This window comes from Lactuca virosa, chromosome 3 (genome assembly GCF_052849685.1).
Source record: "Lactuca virosa cultivar CGN04683 chromosome 3, Lactuca_virosa_CGN04683_v6, whole genome shotgun sequence".
Taxonomy (NCBI): domain Eukaryota; kingdom Viridiplantae; phylum Streptophyta; class Magnoliopsida; order Asterales; family Asteraceae; genus Lactuca; species Lactuca virosa.
Window position 1 is genome coordinate 242682345 of NC_136428.1, and position 6425 is coordinate 242688769.

Sequence of the window (6425 nt, forward strand, 5' to 3'; positions counted from 1 at the left end):
TAGGATAGAAAAACTCCGTTATAAATTCATAACTTCTTCATCCGACACCCGTTTTCGTCTGTCTTTTTACCGTTGGACTACTATCGACGAGATCTTCGATTCTCGTTTAGATTGTTTCGGCTAAAAACCGCTCGATCTCAAATCGAGTATTCAGGCTGCATACCGCTAAGTCGAAAATTAGAAAAATCATAACTTCCTCATACGAAGTCAGATTTAGACGTTCTTCTTATGCACGCTCTCGGTTTAATGAACTCTACGACTTTCATTTAGATCGCTAAGGCTAAATATCGCTCTAACGTAAATTCACTATTTACGTCGCGCTGTGTCGTGCCGGTTCTGTCGTGAAACTTCGACAGGTCATAACCTCTTCGTTATAACTCGGATTTCGGCGTTCTTTATATGTACGAAATCCTTGTAACATATACTACAACTTAAGTAAGATTAATCCTTCTAGATAATCTTCCATCAAAAAGTCATTTTTGACGCTTATCGTCTCTAAATTGACTAGCCCTAATATACGGGCGTTACAATTATCACCCCCTTAGGATGATTAAGTCCCGGAATCATCAACGAAATAGGGCTTGTAAAATGATTCCAATCTTTTGACTTAAGTCAGATGTTACATCGAACTTTGTTATCCGAACCACGTAACAAACTCATTGTAGTCGGACTCAATTCGATATGACCACTAGGGTCAGAATAACAACCATCTTACTAGTCATTACCGAAACAATGGTAATGACATACTTGAATAAAACGGAATCAATTACTAGCTTCTTGGTAACCTTTTGACTTTCCCTGATCCAAGCGTGAGTCCTGTGCTTCCGGTAGTATAGATCTCTACTACCATTCACACCTACTCATACTCGTCCCAAGTATTGTCTCGCAGTCAACCAAGTCACCATATATAAATCATATAATCATTCAACACATCAGATAACAAAACCAGGGTTTATATTATTTCTTGAAACTATAACACAAAAGTTCAAGTTCACCCTATACTATGCCTCTAACAGGCTATGCTTCCTGATACAGACTTTATATATTGATATTAAGTCTTCATCTTTTAATCCTCCCATCGTTTTCTGTTTCGTTGAGGAGCATGTGGACTGCCCTTGGCTGTGGCGGTGCGTTTTTCTTTGGGCAGTCTCTAGAAATATGCCCTTCTTCGTTACATCCGTAGCACACCTTCTTGTTAGTTGCACATTTGTTGGCGAAATGCCCTGTCTTCCCACATTTGTAGCAGGCCGTCTCCTCGCTACACTTCCCGATGTGTTTCTTTTTACACTTCTCACACCACTTAGCTTCATCCCTTCCTCCAGATTTCGAGAATTTGGTTTCTTTGTTGATCATTGAAGATCCTTCATGCTTCCTTTTCTCTCCAACTTCAGCTCTCTCCAGACCCTTTTCTTTTATTTGGGTCTCAACATTTTTGGCTGCCCAGATGGCGGCTTTCAGAGTGGTTGCTTGCTTGACTATCGGACCAAAGTCCGCTGGTAATCCATTGGCAAACTTGTTGACCTTGGAAAGTTCAGTTGGAATTAGGTATGGAATAAGCTTCATCTTCTCCGTAAAGCTTGTAGCGTATTCAGTGACGCTCAATTTTCCCTTCTTCAGATTCTGGAACTCATTGTTGATTTCCAGAAGATCCTGCTCAGAGCAGTATTGCATTTTCAGTTGCACCACGAACTCTTCCCAAGACATCTTGCTAGCTTCCCCCTTGGGCATTGAACCAACCAGTAACTTCCACCAGCTCAGTACTCTAGATTTTAACAGAGGAAATGCAAGAGCGGTCTTCTGTCTGTTGCTACACTCGCAACTTTCAAACATTGTCTCCATCTCGGAGATCCAGTCCATGACTTGTACCGATGTCGGGCTCCCAGAAAGACACGGTGATTTGGATGCCATGAAATCCTTGTACTTGCATCCACGTCCGTTATTTCCTCCATCCTGGTTGTTTCGGCGAACTATTGGTGGGTTGGCTTGACCAACGGTCCCACTGTAGTTCCCTCCTTCCGAATTTCCTCCATTTACTTCGGGCTCTTCCACTTGAATTGACAGTTCTTCACGATTTTGTCGAAGCAACCGCCTGGTCTCCTCCATTTGACGATCCAACATCGCCTGTATCATTGCTTGTACACCAGCCATCGTCATTGGCTTAGGTGCTGCAGCTACAACAGGTATTTGCTCAATCTCTGGTGGTTGATTCCTGTTCTCATTTGCATTTCCAACTCCGCTTCTAGTTCTTGCCATTCTTGATCTATACACCGAATAAGGTGAATTTAGATCCTCATTCACGATAGATACATATATCATCCTTATCACTCCGAAACGTTTACATGCTAGTTCTAATACTGTCGTTATACGCTTAGAATTCTAAACACATAAGGTTTCCAGATCCGGTTGGCAACAAACCATAGATACGAACAAATAATATCATATATGGCAACATATAACATTTAGCACATAAAAGCATCTTAGGCAATTTTCCTAAAATAAACTAGTGCTCGTGTCTAAAATATGACAGACACACACCTCACGATCATCACTTAGCATCCTAAGTTTAAGTCTAGAAATACTACAATATTCCTAGTTCGCTTAAACTAATGCTCTGATACGAACTGTGACATCCCCAATTTCACGGCCATAAAAGTCTGGTTTGTTTATGCTTTGTTTTTAAAATCAGAGTAATCGTTTAAAGAAAACGGTTGCGGAATTTGTTCCCAAAATGAAATATGATAAAATAAAATTTATCAAAGCATTTCTTGAAGAAATGTATTTTCATTAAATAACAAAATCTCGGGATGTCATGTTCCGATACAGACCAAAAGCATACACAATATAAAATAGACCTTACAACAATTATTTATAACTACTGATCTATAATCCAAAATCTCTCATCAAGTCCACGAACTTATACCCTTGTGCCATTACCTGTAATGCAAAGAAAACTGAGTGGGTCAGGCTTGGGAGCCTGGTGAGCATATAGGGTTTTCAACCCACAATAATACATTTATTATATTCAATTATCAAACAATCAACCCAAATACCCATCCCCATATCTCCTTTATTTTCTCAAGGGTTTACCCTAAGAACCAACTATCCTTCATTCATTCATTCCTAAGGATTTACCTAAGGAACTGGCACAAAGTCCATTTGCTACCACGGTTTATACAACAGGCACGAAGTCACATCGTCACCAAGGTTTATCAAATAGGCACGAAGTCGCATCGTCACCAAGGCTTATTCAATAGGCACGAAGTCACATCGTCACCAAGGTTTATCAAATAGGCACGAAGTCCCATCGTTACCAAGGCTTATTCAATAGGCACGAAGTCGCATCGTCACCAACTATTCCATCTACCCATGTTCTACCCAACATTTTTGTAGATATAAATACAAACGCAGTTTAAATCATTTAACACCCGTATAAAAACATCAATTCCAAGCCCATCTCAAATAGACAAATAATATATAACACATAGCACGTATTTCATAGCTAATACTTTATATTTATGTGTTAGAAGAAAGTAACTATACTCTCACTTGATCAGAAGATGATCAGACAACACTACGGCTTGTAGAAGTAGTATTCTTCCGTATATCTGGAAGATCTTCACAAAAATTGGCTTCTCGCGGGCAGAGCTTCGGCTCGGGAATTGTACTTCTCGGGATCTTCGGGGCTTCGGGACTTGTTTCAGGGCTCGGGAGTAATACCGGGGCTTCGAGATATTTCTTGCACGAAAAACGAGGCAAAAAAACGCGAGAGAAGGAAAGAAAATGAGCAAAGAAACTCGGCAGCCTCGACTTCCTTTTATAGGGGCTGGAACCTTCGATTTACGCTGGGCGTAAATCTAGGTACGCTGGGCGTAACCCGGATAAGGCCGCTGACTCCCCCCCTCTTTGGATAATATCGGATATTTTATAATAAAATTTAATATCGAAATTATTTAATAAACTTCAAAAATTCATATCTTCCTCATACGAACTCCGTTTTCGACGTTCTTTCTATCCCCGCGTAGGTGAGACTACGCTCTACAAATTTCGTTTAGACTCCGTCGGCTAATTTTGAATTTATTTTTATTATATATTTTTAGTAGGCCGGGACAAGAAAACTCCGTTATAAATTCATAACTTCTTCATCCGACACCCGTTTTCGTCTGTCTTTTTACCGTTGGACTACTATCGACGAGATCTTCGATTCTTGTTTAGATTGTTTCGGCTAAAAACCGCTCGATCTCAAATCGAGTATTCGGGCTGCATACCGCTAAGTCGAAACTTAGAAAAATCATAACTTCCTCATACGAAGTCAGATTTAGACGTTCTTCTTATGCACGCTCTCGGTTTAACGAACTCTACGACTTTCATTTAGATCGCTAAGGCTAAATATCGCTCTAACGTAAATTCACTATTTACGTCGCGCTGTGTCGTGCCGGTTCTGTCGCGAAACTTCGACAGGTCATAACTTCTTCGTTATAACTCGGTTTTCGGCGTTCTTTATATGTACGGAATCCTTGTAACATATACTACAGCTTAAGTAAGATTAATCCTTCTAGATAATCTTCCATCAAAAAGTCAGTTTTGACGCTTATCGTCTCTAAATTGACTTGCCGTAATCTACGGGTGTTACACATTTTTATTTTTGTTTATTTTGCAGTAGTTCATGACCAGAGGTTCCAACAAACCTTTGGTACCACCACTTGAAGATCCAGAGTCGGCCCTTCACAAAAAGACGGATAAAAACTTAAAAGAAGACCAACCACCAAAGAGCTCACTATTTAAAGACCTTAAATCAGTATTTGGAAAGAAGAAATGGAAGAACGTGGGAGAGTCAAGTACATCTTCGAAGGAAAAAAGTAAAATTGAAGATCTTCATCAAATACCTAGTCCTCAAGAATCCGAATACGAGTCTGAACCTGAATTCGAATTAGAGAAATGGAAACCCGAAGACGAGCCAGCAAACAAAATGGCAAACATTGCGGATATGTCCATGGGGGCATACAAGAAGCGGATAAGAGACGATGCTGGTCCTGGTTTAATACAACGTACAATTTTCGCCACTACAATATTCGAGTTGAAATGGCACATCCTTACTGCACTTAAGGATGTACCATTTTCTGGAAAGGATCATGAGGATGCTTATAAACATTTAGATGAGGTCAATGACATTGCAAATTATTTCAATGTCACGAATGTTCCAAGAGAGACTGTGTTGTTAAGGATGCTTCCCGTTACTTTTAAGGGAGCTGGAAGAGATTTGTTGAAAGCACATCCACCCGGTGCAATTACTACTTGGGCACAGATGCGTGAGCAGTTCTTGGAACAATTCTGCCCACCATCAAAAATATCTAAACTCAAGAAGGCAATAGCCAACTTTGAGCAAAATCCGGGTGAATCACTTTATAAGGCATGGGAGCGTTATAAAGGGTTACTAAGAAATTGCCCTCAAAATGACATTAACATACAACAAGAAGTGTCTATCTTTTATGACGGGGTGAATGTCATGACAAGGAAACTCCTTGATTCTCAAGGACCACTTACTAAGAAAAATCCGGGTGAAGTAAAGGAGTTGATTGAAGAGTTCTCAAAGCATTCTCGTGAATACCATAATCCAAGACATGATGGAGCTAAAGGAATTGGGTGAGGAAATTCTGAAGACATGGTTGTTGTACAAGCTATGCTTGATACCATGGATAGAAGAATGACCAAGATGGACCAATCAATTCATGCAATTAGAGGTTGTTGTGAAAGGTGCAATGGTCCAAACTTAACAAAAGATTGCTACTTGGATGAACATGGAAATAAAAAGGTGCAAGTTTGCTACTCAAGTGGGGACAAGTATGATAAAAATTGGAGGAAACCAAAAAGGGAGTGGTTACCATATGATAAATACAAGAAACAGAAGTAAGAGAAGTATAGGCAGATTGACCGAGGCTTCTACCAAAAAGAAGAACCACCTCCCGAGAAAAAAGTTGATCTTGAATCTATGTTACATAGATTTATGGAGGCTTCCGAGAAAAGGCACGATGAAACGGATGTAGTGATAAGGGAACATCAGAATATCATGAAGGAACAACAAGCATTGCTAAAAAATCACCAAGCATTGATCCAAAATATTGAAGTCCAACTAGGTCAACTAACTACTCTAGTACAAGATAAATTATCTCCAAAAATCCCTGAGAAAAAAGCCTCAATCACATGTCGTGGTAATGGAAACCGAAGAGGATACCATTTCTGAGTTCCTTGAAGCACTAGAAGTCGATCCATCTCAGTCTGAACCAAAGCCAAAGAACTCCAAACTCGAAGAACATAAACTTGCTGAAACACTGAATCCACGATGTGGAGATCCAATTTCCACGACGTGGAATGATGGGTTTTGAGCATTCTAACACTCCTATGGTGTACATGCAACCCTAAATACCTTG

General features: G+C 40.0%; 1 non-coding gene across 1 annotated transcript; it reads right to left on the minus strand.

Moving 5' to 3' along the window:
• Positions 1-5350: 5350 nt before the first annotated feature.
• On the minus strand, positions 5351-5457 carry LOC145168218 (small nucleolar RNA R71). The gene has a single exon (XR_013741789.1). It is a non-coding gene; the product is annotated as a small nucleolar RNA R71 (small nucleolar RNA).
• Positions 5458-6425: the final 968 nt, after the last annotated feature.